This window comes from Balaenoptera physalus (genome assembly GCF_965194825.1).
Source record: "Balaenoptera physalus genome assembly, chromosome: X".
In the NCBI taxonomy this organism is placed as follows: Eukaryota; Metazoa; Chordata; class Mammalia; order Artiodactyla; family Balaenopteridae; genus Balaenoptera; species Balaenoptera physalus.
The window spans coordinates 23174657-23195270 of NC_138903.1; the positions used below are offsets into that span (position 1 = coordinate 23174657).

At 52.6% G+C, this 20614-nt stretch overlaps 2 pseudogenes across 2 annotated transcripts; both read left to right on the forward strand.

Moving 5' to 3' along the window:
• Positions 1–1218: 1218 nt before the first annotated feature.
• LOC309651838 (melanoma-associated antigen B4 pseudogene) lies at positions 1219–2646 on the forward strand (annotated as a pseudogene). The gene has a single exon. The product of its transcript is annotated as a melanoma-associated antigen B4 pseudogene (transcript).
• A 10801-nt stretch (positions 2647–13447) lies between these two features.
• Positions 13448–14641, forward strand: LOC309652249 (melanoma-associated antigen B4 pseudogene; annotated as a pseudogene). The gene has a single exon. The product of its transcript is annotated as a melanoma-associated antigen B4 pseudogene (transcript).
• Positions 14642–20614: the final 5973 nt, after the last annotated feature.

Genomic DNA, 20614 nt, shown 5'->3' on the forward strand with positions numbered 1-20614 from the left:
CCCGCCCACCCCGCCCCTGCTCTCGGCCCGAGAGGCTCGGGCCTGGCTGTTAGGCCCCAAGTCCATCCGCTTCCCCCGCGGGGTCTCGGGCAAGGAAGGCCTCGCTCTGAGGTTGGTGGACCCTGGCTCAGCTCAGTAGAGGGAGCGCCCCAGGCCCTGTGCAGTGAAGGACGGGACCCTCGTGGGGTCCGAGGGGCTCCACACCCCAGAATGGCGGCCACGCAGACCCCGCCCCTGACGTCAGCCTGGGAGCCTCCGGGCAGGTCTCAAGATGGAGGGGCTCCCTCAGTGCGAACGCGGACGGACGGACGGACGGACGCGGGAGACTCAGGGAGGAGGGGGCCTTGTTCTGAGGGGCTGGCCGCAGGTCAGCAGAGGGAGGATTTCCAGGGCACGGGAGGAGTCAGGGTGAGGACCGTCCTCCCCGTCGCAAGGGCACCTCAGAACCCCTCCCCTGCTGTCAGCCGCTTCCTTCCGGCCACACACGGAGAAGGGAGGGCGGCTGTCTGAGAGGGGAGGTGCAGGCCAGCAGAAGGCGCGTCCCTGAGCACTCCCAAGAGTCAGCCCAAGCCCTTGAGTGAGGACCAGTGGGGCCGCCAACCACAGGGCCTCGACCTGTCTGCCGCACGCTGCAGGCTTGGTAAAACTCTGCCACATGCGGCCGCGTGGTCACCCTCACTGCCTCCTAATGAGACTCAAGGAGGTGCCGGCACTGGTGCGAGCAGATGGCCCTCGGGGCAAGAGGGGAGCTCCAGGCTGCACCGGCCGTCCAGGGAGGACCCCGAGTGAGGACTAAGGGAGCCACCCACCCCGAAGAGAAGGGACGAGAGAGAATATGGCCTGTCCCCTCCTGCCAACCCGTAAACTCCCAAGGAAGGACTGTCAGGCTGAGACTGCCCGTAATTTCCTCTGCCAGGTCCAAGGGAGGTTAGAGCTTTGTTCTGAAGGGGCCATCACCAGGCAGCAGAAGGGAGGGTCCCAGGACCCTTCGGTGGTGGGCTGAACGCTCCCTCCTTTCCTCCTCCTGGGTGTCATGGAAGATGGTGGTGTCAACTTCAGAGCAGCAGACGGGATGGGGTGGGGGGGGGAGGGTGGGGGAGTCTTGCCAGCAACTGTCATCCTGACTCTGAATGGGAACCACGAGGACCGACGTCCCCTGCCAGCCCCCACTGTCACCCCCGTACCGCCCAGGCAGGGCTGGCTGGCTGTGCCCCAAGGCTCACTCTACCGTCCTCCACAGGGGTCTCAGGGGACAGGCGGAGCAGGAGAACGGGAGCCCTGTGGGTCCTCGAGCAGTGCCCTCAAGGACCCTGCAGAGGCGGCCTTGGTTAAAGCCAGGGAGGAATCTCCCCGCTGAAGGTGCTCACAGCATCTCCTTGTCCCTCCCCCAGGTGCCCTCATTGCCTGCCTTCCTGCCCACACTCCCGCCTGCTGGCCCTAACCTGTGTCATCATGCCTCGGGGCCAGAAGAGGAAGCGCCGTGCCCGCGAGAGACGCCACCAGGCCCGGGGGGAGACTCAGAGTCTCAAGGGTGCCCAGGCCACTGAGGCGGCGGCGGCGGCGGCGGCAGAGATAGAAGAGTCGCCCCCCTCCCCCGCTTCTGTTTCTCGGGGTACTCCCCCGAGCTCCCGTGCTGCTGGCGCTCGCCGGGAGCCTCAGGGAGCCCCAGCCACTAGCTCTCGTGATGCAGGGGTTTCCTGCCCAGGATCTGAAGAGGGTGCCCGGGTGAGCCAAGATGAGGAAAGTGCAAGTACCTCCCACACAGCACCTTCCACTCACAGCACTTGCATAGATCCTCTGTCCATGAAGGCCAGCATGTTGGTGCAGGTCCTGCTGGAGACGTACAAGCTGAACGAGCCCATCCCGCAGGCAGAAATGCTGAAGGCTGTCAGCAAGAAGTACACGAAGCACTTCCCTGAGATCCTCCGGAGAGCCTCTGAGTGCATGGAGCTGGTCTTTGGCCTCGAGCTGAAGGAAGTCGACCCCAGCCGTCACTCCTACGCCCTCATCAGCAAGCTGGCCCTCCCCAGCGAGGGAAGGCCGAGTGATGAGTCGGGGCTGCCCACGTCCGGTCTCCTGATGATTCTACTGGGCATGATCTTCAAGAAGGGCAACCGTGCCACCGAGGAGGAGATCTGGGAATTCCTCAATGCGGTGGGGTTGTATGCTGGGAGGAGGCACTCGATCTTTGGGGAGCCCAGGAGGATCATCAGCGAAGATTTCGTGCAGCAGAAGTACCTGACGTACCGCCAGGTGCCCAACAGCGATCCTCCGCGCTATGAGTTCCTGTGGGGCCCGAGAGCCCTGGCTGAAACCAGCAAGATGAAAGTGCTGGAGTTTGTGGCCAAGATCGCTGGTACCGTCCCCAGTGCCTTCCCAGATCTCTATGAGGAGGCTCTGGAAGATGAGGAAGAGAGAGCAGGAGTGAGAGCCGCGGCCAGAGCTGCAGCTATGGCTGAGGGCAGTGCACTTCCAGGGCCAAGGCCCCGCAGCTCCTCCCACATCTAGGGAGGGAGGCCGCGGGCAGTTTGTTCACTTTGTTTTGGAAGGGAGCAGTCAAGCTCCTAAATAGTGCAGAGTAGTAGGGGTGGAGGGGACAAAGTATAGATCTTATTTATCTTCCTGTTTTAAACTAGTAACCTCTATACCTTATTTATTGACTTATTTAGGTTTTTTCAAATGTTTTTATCTTGTAATAGATAGTGTGTTTTCTTAAGAGTATTGAATTCGTACATGACATTGCTTGCATATTTATTGCTGTTTAAAGAGTTCTAAAGTTACAGTTTTGGTACATGTAAAAGAAATTCACGAACCATCTATATTTTCTGTATGATCCACAAGTAGAAAACATGGCACTGCAATAGAGATTTTCATGGAAACGTGAAAGACGACCACAGAAAATATTTGGAAACAAAAAATGGAGAAAACATAGAGTAAAAGGTATTTAATTCGTGGTTTGCCTTATTTCTTTTAAACTTTCTCATTTGTGAGTATTTGTTTCTTTTGTCCTAGTGCACTGCATATTCTCTGCTACCTACTGGATTAAAAATAAACTCTGATGGGAGGGTGGTATTTTGGGGGTTCATAATAATCACATCATAACTGCCATTCATCAAAAACCCAATATTTCTTAATGAGTATGCCACTGCTTTATATGTAGTACATAACATTCCAACATTCATGCAGGATAGGATTTGGCAGACTCCCTTTCTAGGTGAATAACTTGCAAATTTCTCAAGTTCACAAGACTGATTAAGTGACCTTGCTGGGTCTAGTCCCCTGGTCGGGAATAGTCTAGAGCCTACACTCTTCCACTCCTCCCAGCCTAAGGCAGACCTTATGTCTTTTAATTCATTTTTCTTCTCACCACTCCAAAAGGTATCTCATGGGATAAAAGGGGCCCTGTTCCCAAAGCACTGTTTTGGAACACAGTAATAGTAACGCTGAATAAGTGAATGGTATGAATAAAAAAAAAAATATTCGGTGACAATGGGGTCTTCTACATATGCAATGCCAGATAACCTGAAAAGATCAGCATCTCCTCATTTACTCTTCAAGTTTCTCAGGGACATAAAAGCCTTGGTTTAAGAGCTGTGTCCTCAGGTCAGTGGAGGGAGGAGTCCCAGCCTCTGATAGTTATTCAAGGTGAGGACCTTAGAAGAGAAGGGGGCCCCACAAAGTGTACCCTGCTTTCTCCCTTGTGTGGCCATGGGCAGAGCTGTGTGTCTGAAGGTACCCCTTCTTTTCCTCCGGGGCAAGGGTGGAGAGGTTCTCAGGGAGGCGAGTTCCTTGGTCTTGTGGCAGCATCTCCAATCCTGCCCAAGTAGGGGATCCTAACAGGCCTTAATTTGATTCAGGGTGAGGACACTGGGTGCTGATGAGTGGACCCCCCATAACAAAGGGGACCACACAGAGGCCCCCGGCAGGGGTAGCCAGGGAATAGGTCTCTTACCTCCCCTTCTGGTGTCTCAGGAAGGTGAAAGCCTTGGCCTGAGGCTGGCAGGCAGACAGTCAGCAGGGAGGCTGGAGTCCCATATGCCACCTGAAGTCAAGGTAAGAAACCTGAGTTAGGACTGAGGGGCCACTGACTCCAGAAGAGTGGGGCCTTGTAAAATCCTGCTCCTCAGAAGACCCCAACAGCTTTGGACAGATCTGGTTCATCCTGACTTCCAATTCCGAATTTCCAAGAAGGTAACGCCTTTGTTCTGAGGAGCACAGCTTCAGGGGAGTGGAGGGCGGAGTCCTGGGTCTGGTCCGGCATCACGATGAGGACCCTGAATGAGGAGCAAGGGGACCACTCACTCCAGAACAGAGGAGAATGCAGAGTCCCACCCCTGATGTCAGCCCCAGGCGGCCCAGGACAAAGCTTTCTGGCTGACGTGCCCCCTCTTTCCACTGGGAGTGGTCTCAGGGAGGCGAGGGCCTTGGTCTGTTGGGAACAGCCTCACTCAGTAGAGACTGGAAATCTAGTGACTCTAAATGAGGATAAAGGGACTCCACCTAGAACAGAGCCCTGCCACTGGATACTTCCCCTCGGCAAATCCAGGAATGTTGGCATGATGCGCCCCACACGTTTCCTTTTAGAGCATCTCCGGTAGATGAGGCACTTGGTCTCAGGGGCCAGCCTCACGTTCGCACAGGGAGGAGTTCCAGGTCCTGCCAAGAGTCAAAGCAGAGCACCGTGAGGACTGAGGGAACCACCCAAATCATAAAAGTGGGGACGCCACAGAATCCCTCCCTTACTGTCGCCCATGAGTGACCACAGGCAGTCATGCCCACGCGAGGCAACCCTCACATCCTCCTAGGTGGTCTCAGGGAATTAAAGGCTGTGGTATGAGAGGACAGGCCTCTCTAGGTCACGGGAAGAGTCGGTGTAAGGACTCCTGAGTGAGGACCAAGGGGAACGCCCAACCGAAAAGAGAGAGGAACACAGAGCCCCACCACCCTTTCGGCCCTGGGAAGCCCCAGGCAGGGGTAGTTCGATGTGTCCCCCACTTGCTTCCAGCTCTGGAGGACTCAGGTCAGTAGAGGGAAGAGTCCCAGATCCTGACACAGTGAGGACTACTGAGGTCACAAAGCCCAGAAGAGTGGAGCCCGGAGAATCTTGCCCTCTGCTGTTAGTCCTCAGAAGCCCCTCAGAGAGAGCTGTGGCTGCATGTGGCCTACTGTGACTTCTCCTTCTGGGGACTCAGGGTGGTGAGGACTTTGCTCTGAGGCTGGCTGACTCAGCACAGGGGGACTTTCCAGGTTGTGCTAGGAGTTGGGGTGAGGACCTAAGGCTGGAGTGGAGCAGGAAAACCATAACGATGGGGGCAGCACATCATCTCTCCCCTGCCGTCAGTCCTGGGAGACGCCTGGATAGATGTCAGGCCGAGCAGAGGCAACCCTTAACTCCTCCCAGGGTGACAGAGACGGGAGGACAGTTAATAGGTGAAGAGAGCGAGAAATTACAGGTCTTCCCAGGAGTCAGACGGAGGAGCCTGAGTGAGGACTGGCGCGGCCAACCGTAATAAGGCCTGGATTCGCCTGCCACAGCTTTCTGCCTTCGGAGACCACAGGTAGACGTGGGGAATCAGGCTACCCTCACTTCCTTCTGTTGGGCCTCAGAGAGCTGTGGGCCTTTCTACGAGCACATGTCCTCAGGTAAAGAGAGAGGAGCCACAGGCCTTCCCAGGAGTCAAACTGAGAACGCTGAGTGACGACTAAGGGGAACATGCCCCACCCCCGGAGCTGTGGGGACGACAAAGAGTCTAGCCTTGCCCCTGCTTTCAGCACTTGAAGGCTCAGGACAGGGCAGTCGGGCCGAGGCTCCTTTACGTCAGGTCTAAGGGAGGTGAGATCCTTAGCCTGAAGGTAAAGCCATTAGAGGGCAGAAGGGTGGGTCCCAGGCCCTACGTGAAGCCAACTGAGAGCACTGAATAGGGACTGAGGACCCAGTGATCCCAGGATAGAAAGGACTCCACAGAGCTGTCAGCACTGTGTTCCCCCTGTCAGGGCGGTGAGCTGGGGCACCCCTCACTTCCTCCTCATGGGTCCCCGGGACCACTGAGGTGTCAACTGCAGAGCAACAGAGAGGAGGAAGCCCAGGCCCTGGCTGCCGTCCACCTAAAGATCCTGAAGATGAACTGAGCAGACTCCCCGCCCTAGAACGCGGAAGGTCCCACTGGCAGCCCCTTCTGTCACCCCAGGGACACTCAGGTAGGCTGGCAGCCTGTAGCCCAAGGCTCACTCTACCGCCCTCCACAGGGGTCTCAGGGGACAGGCGGAGCAGGAGAACGGGAGCCCTGTGGGTCCTCGAGCAGTGCCCTCAAGGACCCTGCAGAGGCGGCCTTGGTTAAAGCCAGGGAGGAATCTCCCCGCTGAAGGTGCTCACAGCATCTCCTTGTCCCTCCCCCAGCTGCCCTCATTGCCTGCCTTCCTGCCCACACTCCCGCCTGCTGGCCCTGACCTGTGTCATCGTGCCTCGGGGCCAGAAGAGGAAGCGCCGTGCCCGCGAGAGACGCCACCAGGCCCGGGGGGAGACTCAGAGTCTCAAGGGTGCCCAGGCCACTGAGGCGGCGGCGGCGGCGGCGGCGGCGGCGGCGGCAGAGATAGAAGAGTCGCCCTCCTCCCCCGCTTCTGTTTCTCGGGGTACTCCCCCGAGCTCCCGTGCTGCTGGCGCTCGCCGGGAGCCTCGGGGAGCCCCAGCCACTAGCTGTCGTGATGCAGGGGTTTCCTGCCCAGGATCTGAAGAGGGTGCCCAGAGCCAAGATGAGGATAGCGAGTCACAGATGAGCGGGCCTGCCCCATCCTGGACGGTTCGTCTTTCCCTCCCCTACCTGGACACCGGTGGCTGGAGCATGCCCAGAGATCCTCCCTCTCGTGGTCAAGGACCACTGCTAGGTTTCCAGCCATACCAGGACCAAGCAAGACAAAACCGCCAGCACAGGTTGACGCAGGCGCACCAAGACCGAGAAGGTGACTCAAGGTAACCCAGGGTTCGTTATGCCTCATTTGTAATAACTTAGCATTGCGGCTTTTGCTTCCCCGCCCCACCCCATGGGTTCTGCTTGGGTGCTTATGGGTAAGTGCCTGCATACTAGCAGGAAAGTTACATAACCTAAAGCTGTCAATCGATTTGTCAGTCAAATAACACAGGACACAGGGAGGGACCACCACTCTACAAAACACGGCCCTACCCCATTGCGGGGCTGCTTCTGGTTTCCAGACAGCCCGCTCTCCTGCTTTCTCGGGAGTGTACTTTTGCTCTGCTTAACTGAACTCTTGCTACTTAAAACTGCTCTACGCCTCTCGATTGAATTCTTCCTCTTTGGGAGGGCAAGAACCAAGGAAATCGCCATTCTGCTGGTGACAGTATGGATCACACATTCATTACTTTTATCAGGTACAAGTTAAAGTTTTGATATTTTATAAAACAAATTTAGAAACCTTCCATTTTTTTTATGACCTCGAACAAGAAAACACAGCAATGGAAGAGGGATTTCCATGGAACTGTGAATAGACTCGGCAGTTAAATAATGTGGGTCCAGTAAAAAAGAAAAGAAAAAGAGTAAATGGTGGTACATTTTTGGTTTGGTTTATTCTTTTAGTGCTTCTTTTTGTAAAATTGAAAGATGTTTTCTTAGATTATTCAAGACTGTGAGAGAAATTAAACAATAATAAAGTAGACATCCTTATCGTTGCCACTCTTATTCCCAACCATTAATTGAGCATCTACTCTTTGGAAGGCTCCATGGCAGAACTGGGGATGGTAAGAAAAAGAAGACTGAGCCACTGTGCACAGAACTTTAGAGCCTAGGAGCTGCCGCCATATCAAGAAGATGGTGAGACACACTCTAAGACCTAAATAAATGACAAGTTAAAACAAGGGGTGAGAAAGAGAGGAGGTTCCAGATGAGAGCAGTCAAGTGTAAATGCTGTTTTTGCTCACAGATGACCTAACTGTCTATGTAGGAAATCTCAAATAATCAACAACAAGAAAACTCCTGGTATTAATAAGCCAAGGTTAATACTCAACAGTCAATTGTTGTCCAATAAACAAATGGAATTTGCAATTGAAAAACCTAATGCCATCTTACATTAGCACCAAAAAAAGATTGATTATAAATAACTCTTAAAAATATACGTATAAGATTTATATGAGAAATACAAACGTCACTGAAAAAAATTAAAGAAGATCTAAATAAATAGAGAAACACTCCATGTTCATGGATAGGAGGATGCAAGATTGTTGAGATGTCAGTTACTCCCAACTTGATTTATACACGCAATACAATTCTGCTCAAAACTCCAGCAAGTTATTTTGTAGATAGCAACAAACAATCTAAAGTTTATATAAAAAATGAAAAGATCCATAATAACCAACTCAAATCAATACCGAAGAAGATCAAAGTCAGAGAACTGATATTACTGGATTTCAAAACGGACTTTAAAGCTACAATAATCAAGACCACATACTATTAGCAAAAGAAGAGACAAATAGACCAAGGCACAGAATAGAAAACCTAGAAATAGACCCCTCATACAGTCAACTGACCTTTAACAAAGGAGCAAAGGCAATTCAATAGAGAAAGGAGTCTTTTAACTCACAGTGCTGGGACAACTAGACATGCGCACACAACAAAAAAGAATGTTGATACAGACTTTACATGTTGCAAAATAATTAACTCAAAATGGATCACAGACCTAAATGGAAAACTCAAAATTTAAAAAAAGCCCGGGCCTTCCCTCATGGTCCAGTGGTTAAGACTGCACTTCCACGGCAGGGGGCATGGGTTTGATCCTTGGTCAGGGAACTAAGATCCTGCCTGCCATGCGGAGTGGGAAAACAAAACAAAACAAAACAAAACAAAAAAACAGAAGGAAATATAGGAGAAAATCTTGGGTTTGGCAACGAGATTTTAGACGCAACACCAAAAGCACAATCCATGAAAGAGAAAAATGATAAGCTGAACTTCATTAAAATTAAAAACTTCTACTCTGTAAAAGGTACTATTAAGAGAATGAAAAGACAAGCCGCAGACTGGGAAAAAAATAATTGTAAGACACATATCTGATAATTAACATGAATCAAAAATATACAATGAACTCTTAAAAAACTCAACAATAAGAAAACAAAAACGTCAATTTAACAGTGGTGAAAAGAGCTGAACAGACGCCTCACCAAAAATATACACAGACGGCAAATAGCATACGAAAAGACGATCAACATCACAGGTCTTCAGGGAGTTTGGGATTTAAACAACAATGAGATACCTATTAATATGGCTAAAACAAAAACAAACACCTGACAATACCAAATGCTGGCAAGGATGGGGACCAATAGGAACTCTCATTCAGTGCTAAAGGGAATACAAAGTGATAGAGACACACTGTCTGGAAACTGGCTGGAAGTTTCTTTTAAGCTAAACATAATCTTATCATATGATCTAGCAATTAAACGCCTAGGTATTTACTCAAAGGAGTTGAAAACTTATGTCCATCCGAAAGCCTTCAAACCAATGTTAAGAGTACACAAATTCATAGTTGCCAAAAACTGAAATCAACCAAGATGACCTTCAGCAGATGAATGGGTAAACAAACTGTGGTAGTCCACATGATGGAATGCTATTCAGCCATGAAGAGAAATGACATTTCAAACCACAAACAGATATAGAGAAACTTAAATGTATACTGATTAGCAAAAGGAGCTAGTTTAAAAAGCCTACATATTGAGTTATTTGTAGTGAGGTGGATGGACCTAGAGTCTGTCATACAGAGTGAAGTAAGTCAGAAAGAGAAAAACAAATACCGTATGCTAACACATACATATGGAATCTAAGAAAAAAGAAATATGGTCATGAAGAACCTAGGGGCAAGATGGGAATAAAGATGCAGACCTACTAGAGAATGGACCTGAGGATACGGGGAGGGGGAAGGGTAAGCTGGGACAAAGTGAGAGAGTGGCATGGACATATATACACTACCAAATGTCAAACAGAGAGCTAGCGGGAAGCAGTCGCTTAGCACAGGGAGATCAGCTCGGTGCTTTGTGACCACCTAGAGGGGTGGGATAGGGAGGGTGGGAGGGAGGGAGATGCAAGAGGGAAGAGATACGGGGATATATGTATAACTGATTCACTTTGTTACAAAGCAGAAACTAACACACCATTGTGAAGCAATACTGCTCCAATAAAGATGTTAAAAAAAAATCAAAAAAAAGGAAAAAAAAAAAAAAAGAAAATACACCAGAGACTAAAGCAATAATATAAAAAACATACCTAGAAAGAAACCATACAAAAATGTATATAATCTACATGGAGGCAATTAGAAGAATTTCCTGACTGACTTAGGAAAAAGAAGTCTCAACCAGAATAGTATGTTATGTGTATTCGTGAGGCACAGACATTGTAAGAATATCGATTTTCCTTAATTCATTTACAGATTTAGTACCTTATCCATAGCAGCTGATGACAATCAAACATGGGCTACTGTTTCCTGTACCCAAAATCAACCATGGAAAAATTACAGAAGGAATAAAGAGAAAACATTAACAAAAGCAAAAACACAAAACTAAATAATCCCTGAGGGACGATAAGTCTCCACTGAACTAGAACCTGAGTGTGGGCAGGTAGGGGGATGCCCTGAATTCGAGACAGGTCTGTAGCCTGCAAGAGAGGCAGATGACAGGATTGATTAGAGAAAAGCCTTTAAACTTGAGCCCTTGATTCTTCCACTGTGCTCTGGGACCATGAATCTCTACTGCTTCACTGAAGGAACCTGAGGCAGCATTTCAGAGCCCGCATGCCAGGAGCATGGGACACCAAAGATTGGGCTGGATGTGGCAGTATGGTCCACAGGCTGTGAGATAACCATCTGAAACTTTGTTAGTGGATGACAACTGGCCTTTTTAAATGATCATCTTAATAGACTATCACACACGGACTCAAAGAGAATAGCAAGTAACACAGCAGTTGTACAAAAGGACAGAAATTCATTTCTGAACTTTTGGGCAATGCCCCTGATGTCAACAAAGAGAGACCACGGTGAGAACTGTCAGGCTAAGGAGCCCCTTCACTAACTCCTCTGGGATTCTGTGGGGCATGGTTGGGGACAGGGATGGAGTCATACCAGAGAAGGATGGAATCGCAGGCCCTGCCAGCAGTCAGTGTGAGGACCTTGAGTGAGACCTGATGGGCTCCAAACCACAGAAGAGAGTCTCGTCTCCTTTCCCCTCAGCTCATCTTACCTGCACCAGCCATCTCTGGGAGGCTCCAGGCAGAAGTGTCCAGATGAGATGTGCCTGCACTTCACACCAGCAGTCTCAGGGAGCTGATGTCTTTGATGCGAGGCCTCGGCCTCAGGTCAGCAGACGGGAGGTAGCCCAGCACCTACAGGGAGTCAAGAGAAGACACTGAGAGGGGATTGAGAGCAGCATCCACCATAGAACAGGGGGCCCCAAAGAGGCCTCACTGTCAGTCTCGGGGGACCCAGGCATGGCTGTGAGGCTCAGGCCCCCAGATACTTCCGGCTGGGGGTGCCGACAGAAATGAGAGCCAAGGTGTGACGCCTGCTGACTCAGCTCAGCAGAGGGAAAAGTCCCAGGACCTGCCAAGAGTCAATGAAAGGCCCACGTGCCAGTCCTGCGGGAAGCTCCGCCGGCACCACCCCACACCTCCCGTCCCGCCTCGCCCCGCCCCGCCTCGCCCCGCCCCGCCCCGCCCCGCCCCGCCCCACCCCACCCCGGCCGGGGTCCGCCCCGCCCCGGCCGGCCGGACCCGCCCCGCCCCTGCTGTCCTCCTGGAGCCCAGATGCGCATGACCGGATGCGACGTCCTCCTAACCACGCTGTGGGGGCGAGGCCATTTTTGAGAGCTGCCGTCCTGCGAGGGTGAGCCGCGGGAGGAGTCCCACGTCTCCTCAGGTGTTAAAGTGTGAGGTAACCCCAGTTAGAAGTGCGGGGACGCCCCCGACACCCCCAATCCCCTTTCCCTCCCCAAAGAGGCGGCCACACAGGCCCCGCCCACCCCGCCCCTGCTCTCGGCCCGAGAGGCTCGGGCCTGGCTGTTAGGCCCCAAGTCCATCCGCTTCCCCCGCGGGGTCTCGGGCAAGGAAGGCCTCGCTCTGAGGTTGGTGGACCCTGGCTCAGCTCAGTAGAGGGAGCGCCCCAGGCCCTGTGCAGTGAAGGACGGGACCCTCGTGGGGTCCGAGGGGCTCCACACCCCAGAATGGCGGCCACGCAGACCCCGCCCCTGACGTCAGCCTGGGAGCCTCCGGGCAGGTCTCAAGATGGAGGGGCTCCCTCAGTGCGAACGCGGACGGACGGACGGACGGACGCGGGAGACTCAGGGAGGAGGGGGCCTTGTTCTGAGGGGCTGGCCGCAGGTCAGCAGAGGGAGGATTTCCAGGGCACGGGAGGAGTCAGGGTGAGGACCGTCCTCCCCGTCGCAAGGGCACCTCAGAACCCCTCCCCTGCTGTCAGCCGCTTCCTTCCGGCCACACACGGAGAAGGGAGGGCGGCTGTCTGAGAGGGGAGGTGCAGGCCAGCAGAAGGCGCGTCCCTGAGCACTCCCAAGAGTCAGCCCAAGCCCTTGAGTGAGGACCAGTGGGGCCGCCAACCACAGGGCCTCGACCTGTCTGCCGCACGCTGCAGGCTTGGTAAAACTCTGCCACATGCGGCCGCGTGGTCACCCTCACTGCCTCCTAATGAGACTCAAGGAGGTGCCGGCACTGGTGCGAGCAGATGGCCCTCGGGGCAAGAGGGGAGCTCCAGGCTGCACCGGCCGTCCAGGGAGGACCCCGAGTGAGGACTAAGGGAGCCACCCACCCCGAAGAGAAGGGACGAGAGAGAATATGGCCTGTCCCCTCCTGCCAACCCGTAAACTCCCAAGGAAGGACTGTCAGGCTGAGACTGCCCGTAATTTCCTCTGCCAGGTCCAAGGGAGGTTAGAGCTTTGTTCTGAAGGGGCCATCACCAGGCAGCAGAAGGGAGGGTCCCAGGACCCTTCGGTGGTGGGCTGAACGCTCCCTCCTTTCCTCCTCCTGGGTGTCATGGAAGATGGTGGTGTCAACTTCAGAGCAGCAGACGGGATGGGGTGGGGGGGGGAGGGTGGGGGAGTCTTGCCAGCAACTGTCATCCTGACTCTGAATGGGAACCACGAGGACCGACGTCCCCTGCCAGCCCCCACTGTCACCCCCGTACCGCCCAGGCAGGGCTGGCTGGCTGTGCCCCAAGGCTCACTCTACCGTCCTCCACAGGGGTCTCAGGGGACAGGCGGAGCAGGAGAACGGGAGCCCTGTGGGTCCTCGAGCAGTGCCCTCAAGGACCCTGCAGAGGCGGCCTTGGTTAAAGCCAGGGAGGAATCTCCCCGCTGAAGGTGCTCACAGCATCTCCTTGTCCCTCCCCCAGGTGCCCTCATTGCCTGCCTTCCTGCCCACACTCCCGCCTGCTGGCCCTAACCTGTGTCATCATGCCTCGGGGCCAGAAGAGCAAGCGCCGTGCCCGCGAGAGACGCCACCAGGCCCGGGGGGAGACTCAGAGTCTCAAGGGTGCCCAGGCCACTGAGGCGGCGGCGGCGGCGGCGGCAGAGATAGAAGAGTCGCCCCCCTCCCCCGCTTCTGTTTCTCGGGGTACTCCCCCGAGCTCCCGTGCTGCTGGCGCTCGCCGGGAGCCTCAGGGAGCCCCAGCCACTAGCTCTCGTGATGCAGGGGTTTCCTGCCCAGGATCTGAAGAGGGTGCCCGGGTGAGCCAAGATGAGGAAAGTGCAAGTACCTCCCACACAGCACCTTCCACTCACAGCACTTGCATAGATCCTCTGTCCATGAAGGCCAGCATGTTGGTGCAGGTCCTGCTGGAGACGTACAAGCTGAACGAGCCCATCCCGCAGGCAGAAATGCTGAAGGCTGTCAGCAAGAAGTACACGAAGCACTTCCCTGAGATCCTCCGGAGAGCCTCTGAGTGCATGGAGCTGGTCTTTGGCCTCGAGCTGAAGGAAGTCGACCCCAGCCGTCACTCCTACGCCCTCATCAGCAAGCTGGCCCTCCCCAGCGAGGGAAGGCCGAGTGATGAGTCGGGGCTGCCCACGTCCGGTCTCCTGATGATTCTACTGGGCATGATCTTCAAGAAGGGCAACCGTGCCACCGAGGAGGAGATCTGGGAATTCCTCAATGCGGTGGGGTTGTATGCTGGGAGGAGGCACTCGATCTTTGGGGAGCCCAGGAGGATCATCAGCGAAGATTTCGTGCAGCAGAAGTACCTGACGTACCGCCAGGTGCCCAACAGCGATCCTCCGCGCTATGAGTTCCTGTGGGGCCCGAGAGCCCTGGCTGAAACCAGCAAGATGAAAGTGCTGGAGTTTGTGGCCAAGATCGCTGGTACCGTCCCCAGTGCCTTCCCAGATCTCTATGAGGAGGCTCTGGAAGATGAGGAAGAGAGAGCAGGAGTGAGAGCCGCGGCCAGAGCTGCAGCTATGGCTGAGGGCAGTGCACTTCCAGGGCCAAGGCCCCGCAGCTCCTCCCACATCTAGGGAGGGAGGCCGCGGGCAGTTTGTTCACTTTGTTTTGGAAGGGAGCAGTCAAGCTCCTAAATAGTGCAGAGTAGTAGGGGTGGAGGGGACAAAGTATAGATCTTATTTATCTTCCTGTTTTAAACTAGTAACCTCTATACCTTATTTATTGACTTATTTAGGTTTTTTCAAATGTTTTTATCTTGTAATAGATAGTGTGTTTTCTTAAGAGTATTGAATTCGTACATGACATTGCTTGCATATTTATTGCTGTTTAAAGAGTTCTAAAGTTACAGTTTTGGTACATGTAAAAGAAATTCACGAACCATCTATATTTTCTGTATGATCCACAAGTAGAAAACATGGCACTGCAATAGAGATTTTCATGGAAACGTGAAAGACGACCACAGAAAATATTTGGAAACAAAAAATGGAGAAAACATAGAGTAAAAGGTATTTAATTCGTGGTTTGCCTTATTTCTTTTAAACTTTCTCATTTGTGAGTATTTGTTTCTTTTGTCCTAGTGCACTGCATATTCTCTGCTACCTACTGGATTAAAAATAAACTCTGATGGGAGGGTGGTATTTTGGGGGTTCATAATAATCACATCATAACTGCCATTCATCAAAAACCCAATATTTCTTAATGAGTATGCCACTGCTTTATATGTAGTACATAACATTCCAACATTCATGCAGGATAGGATTTGGCAGACTCCCTTTCTAGGTGAATAACTTGCAAATTTCTCAAGTTCACAAGACTGATTAAGTGACCTTGCTGGGTCTAGTCCCCTGGTCGGGAATAGTCTAGAGCCTACACTCTTCCACTCCTCCCAGCCTAAGGCAGACCTTATGTCTTTTAATTCATTTTTCTTCTCACCACTCCAAAAGGTATCTCATGGGATAAAAGGGGCCCTGTTCCCAAAGCACTGTTTTGGAACACAGTATTAGTAACGCTGAATAAGTGAATGGTATGAATAAAAAAAAAATATTCGGTGACAATGGGGTCTTCTACATATGCAATGCCAGATAACCTGAAAAGATCAGCATCTCCTCATTTACTCTTCAAGTTTCTCAGGGACATAAAAGCCTTGGTTTAAGAGCTGTGTCCTCAGGTCAGTGGAGGGAGGAGTCCCAGCCTCTGATAGTTATTCAAGGTGAGGACCTTAGAAGAGAAGGGGGCCCCACAAAGTGTACCCTGCTTTCTCCCTTGTGTGGCCATGGGCAGAGCTGTGTGTCTGAAGGTACCCCTTCTTTTCCTCCGGGGCAAGGGTGGAGAGGTTCTCAGGGAGGCGAGTTCCTTGGTCTTGTGGCAGCATCTCCAATCCTGCCCAAGTAGGGGATCCTAACAGGCCTTAATTTGATTCAGGGTGAGGACACTGGGTGCTGATGAGTGGACCCCCCATAACAAAGGGGACCACACAGAGGCCCCCGGCAGGGGTAGCCAGGGAATAGGTCTCTTACCTCCCCTTCTGGTGTCTCAGGAAGGTGAAAGCCTTGGCCTGAGGCTGGCAGGCAGACAGTCAGCAGGGAGGCTGGAGTCCCATATGCCACCTGAAGTCAAGGTAAGAAACCTGAGTTAGGACTGAGGGGCCACTGACTCCAGAAGAGTGGGGCCTTGTAAAATCCTGCTCCTCAGAAGACCCCAACAGCTTTGGACAGATCTGGTTCATCCTGACTTCCAATTCCGAATTTCCAAGAAGGTAACGCCTTTGTTCTGAGGAGCACAGCTTCAGGGGAGTGGAGGGCGGAGTCCTGGGTCTGGTCCGGCATCACGATGAGGACCCTGAATGAGGAGCAAGGGGACCACTCACTCCAGAACAGAGGAGAATGCAGAGTCCCACCCCTGATGTCAGCCCCAGGCGGCCCAGGACAAAGCTTTCTGGCTGACGTGCCCCCTCTTTCCACTGGGAGTGGTCTCAGGGAGGCGAGGGCCTTGGTCTGTTGGGAACAGCCTCACTCAGTAGAGACTGGAAATCTAGTGACTCTAAATGAGGATAAAGGGACTCCACCTAGAACAGAGCCCTGCCACTGGATACTTCCCCTCGGCAAATCCAGGAATGTTGGCATGATGCGCCCCACACGTTTCCTTTTAGAGCATCTCCGGTAGATGAGGCACTTGGTCTCAGGGGCCAGCCTCACGTTCGCACAGGGAGGAGTTCCAGGTCCTGCCAAGAGTCAAAGCAGAGCACCGTGAGGACTGAGGGAACCACCCAAATCATAAAAGTGGGGACGCCACAGAATCCCTCCCTTACTGTCGCCCATGAGTGACCACAGGCAGTCATGCCCACGCGAGGCAACCCTCACATCCTCCTAGGTGGTCTCAGGGAATTAAAGGCTGTGGTATGAGAGGACAGGCCTCTCTAGGTCACGGGAAGAGTCGGTGTAAGGACTCCTGAGTGAGGACCAAGGGGAACGCCCAACCGAAAAGAGAGAGGAACACAGAGCCCCACCACCCTTTCGGCCCTGGGAAGCCCCAGGCAGGGGTAGTTCGATGTGTCCCCCACTTGCTTCCAGCTCTGGAGGACTCAGGTCAGTAGAGGGAAGAGTCCCAGATCCTGACACAGTGAGGACTACTGAGGTCACAAAGCCCAGAAGAGTGGAGCCCGGAGAATCTTGCCCTCTGCTGTTAGTCCTCAGAAGCCCCTCAGAGAGAGCTGTGGCTGCATGTGGCCTACTGTGACTTCTCCTTCTGGGGACTCAGGGTGGTGAGGACTTTGCTCTGAGGCTGGCTGACTCAGCACAGGGGGACTTTCCAGGTTGTGCTAGGAGTTGGGGTGAGGACCTAAGGCTGGAGTGGAGCAGGAAAACCATAACGATGGGGGCAGCACATCATCTCTCCCCTGCCGTCAGTCCTGGGAGACGCCTGGATAGATGTCAGGCCGAGCAGAGGCAACCCTTAACTCCTCCCAGGGTGACAGAGACGGGAGGACAGTTAATAGGTGAAGAGAGCGAGAAATTACAGGTCTTCCCAGGAGTCAGACGGAGGAGCCTGAGTGAGGACTGGCGCGGCCAACCGTAATAAGGCCTGGATTCGCCTGCCACAGCTTTCTGCCTTCGGAGACCACAGGTAGACGTGGGGAATCAGGCTACCCTCACTTCCTTCTGTTGGGCCTCAGAGAGCTGTGGGCCTTTCTACGAGCACATGTCCTCAGGTAAAGAGAGAGGAGCCACAGGCCTTCCCAGGAGTCAAACTGAGAACGCTGAGTGACGACTAAGGGGAACATGCCCCACCCCCGGAGCTGTGGGGACGACAAAGAGTCTAGCCTTGCCCCTGCTTTCAGCACTTGAAGGCTCAGGACAGGGCAGTCGGGCCGAGGCTCCTTTACGTCAGGTCTAAGGGAGGTGAGATCCTTAGCCTGAAGGTAAAGCCATTAGAGGGCAGAAGGGTGGGTCCCAGGCCCTACGTGAAGCCAACTGAGAGCACTGAATAGGGACTGAGGACCCAGTGATCCCAGGATAGAAAGGACTCCACAGAGCTGTCAGCACTGTGTTCCCCCTGTCAGGGCGGTGAGCTGGGGCACCCCTCACTTCCTCCTCATGGGTCCCCGGGACCACTGAGGTGTCAACTGCAGAGCAACAGAGAGGAGGAAGCCCAGGCCCTGGCTGCCGTCCACCTAAAGATCCTGAAGATGAACTGAGCAGACTCCCCGCCCTAGAACGCGGAAGGTCCCACTGGCAGCCCCTTCTGTCACCCCAGGGACACTCAGGTAGGCTGGCAGCCTGTAGCCCAAGGCTCACTCTACCGCCCTCCACAGGGGTCTCAGGGGACAGGCGGAGCAGGAGAACGGGAGCCCTGTGGGTCCTCGAGCAGTGCCCTCAAGGACCCTGCAGAGGCGGCCTTGGTTAAAGCCAGGGAGGAATCTCCCCGCTGAAGGTGCTCACAGCATCTCCTTGTCCCTCCCCCAGGTGCCCTCATTGCCTGCCTTCCTGCCCACACTCCCGCCTGCTGGCCCTGACCTGTGTCATCGTGCCTCGGGGCCAGAAGAGGAAGCGCCGTGCCCGCGAGAGACGCCACCAGGCCCGGGGGGAGACTCAGAGTCTCAAGGGTGCCCAGGCCACTGAGGCGGCGGCGGCGGCGGCGGCGGCGGCGGCGGCAGAGATAGAAGAGTCGCCCTCCTCCCCCGCTTCTGTTTCTCGGGGTACTCCCCCGAGCTCCCGTGCTGCTGGCGCTCGCCGGGAGCCTCGGGGAGCCCCAGCCACTAGCTGTCGTGATGCAGGGGTTTCCTGCCCAGGATCTGAAGAGGGTGCCCAGAGCCAAGATGAGGATAGCGAGTCACAGATGAGCGGGCCTGCCCCATCCTGGACGGTTCGTCTTTCCCTCCCCTACCTGGACACCGGTGGCTGGAGCATGCCCAGAGATCCTCCCTCTCGTGGTCAAGGACCACTGCTAGGTTTCCAGCCATACCAGGACCAAGCAAGACAAAACCGCCAGCACAGGTTGACGCAGGCGCACCAAGACCGAGAAGGTGACTCAAGGTAACCCAGGGTTCGTTATGCCTCATTTGTAATAACTTAGCATTGCGGCTTTTGCTTCCCCGCCCCACCCCATGGGTTCTGCTTGGGTGCTTATGGGTAAGTGCCTGCATACTAGCAGGAAAGTTACATAACCTAAAGCTGTCAATCGATTTGTCAGTCAAATAACACAGGACACAGGGAGGGACCACCACTCTACAAAACACGGCCCTACCCCATTGCGGGGCTGCTTCTGGTTTCCAGACAGCCCGCTCTCCTGCTTTCTCGGGAGTGTACTTTTGCTCTGCTTAACTGAACTCTTGCTACTTAAAACTGCTCTACGCCTCTCGATTGAATTCTTCCTCTTTGGGAGGGCAAGAACCAAGGAAATCGCCATTCTGCTGGTGACAGTATGGATCACACATTCATTACTTTTATCAGGTACAAGTTAAAGTTTTGATATTTTATAAAACAAATTTAGAAACCTTCCATTTTTTTTATGACCTCGAACAAGAAAACACAGCAATGGAAGAGGGATTTCCATGGAACTGTGAATAGACTCGGCAGTTAAATAATGTGGGTCCAGTAAAAAAGAAAAGAAAAAGAGTAAATGGTGGTACATTTTTGGTTTGGTTTATTCTTTTAGTGCTTCTTTTTGTAAAATTGAAAGATGTTTTCTTAGATTATTCAAGACTGTGAGAGAAATTAAACAATAATAAAGTAGACATCCTTATCGTTGCCACTCTTATTCCCAACCATTAATTGAGCATCTACTCTTTGGAAGGCTCCATGGCAGAACTGGGGATGGTAAGAAAAAGAAGACTGAGCCACTGTGCACAGAACTTTAGAGCCTAGGAGCTGCCGCCATATCAAGAAGATGGTGAGACACACTCTAAGACCTAAATAAATGACAAGTTAAAAACAAGGGGTGAGAAAGAGAGGAGGTTCCAGATGAGAGCAGTCAAGTGTAAATGCTGTTTTTGCTCACAGATGACCTAACTGTCTATGTAGGAAATCTCAAATAATCAACAACAAGAAAACTCCTGGTATTAATAAGCCAAGGTTAATACTCAACAGTCAATTGTTGTCCAATAAACAAATGGAATTTGCAATTGAAAAACCTAATGCCATCTTACATTAGCACCAAAAAAAGATTGATTATAAATAACTCTTAAAAATATACGTATAAGATTTATATGAGAAATACAAACGTCACTGAAAAAAATTAAAGAAGATCTAAATAAATAGAGAAACACTCCATGTTCATGGATAGGAGGATGCAAGATTGTTGAGATGTCAGTTACTCCCAACTTGATTTATACACGCAATACAATTCTGCTCAAAACTCCAGCAAGTTATTTTGTAGATAGCAACAAACAATCTAAAGTTTATATAAAAAATGAAAAGATCCATAATAACCAACTCAAATCAATACCGAAGAAGATCAAAGTCAGAGAACTGATATTACTGGATTTCAAAACGGACTTTAAAGCTACAATAATCAAGACCACATACTATTAGCAAAAGAAGAGACAAATAGACCAAGGCACAGAATAGAAAACCTAGAAATAGACCCCTCATACAGTCAACTGACCTTTAACAAAGGAGCAAAGGCAATTCAATAGAGAAAGGAGTCTTTTAACTCACAGTGCTGGGACAACTAGACATGCGCACACA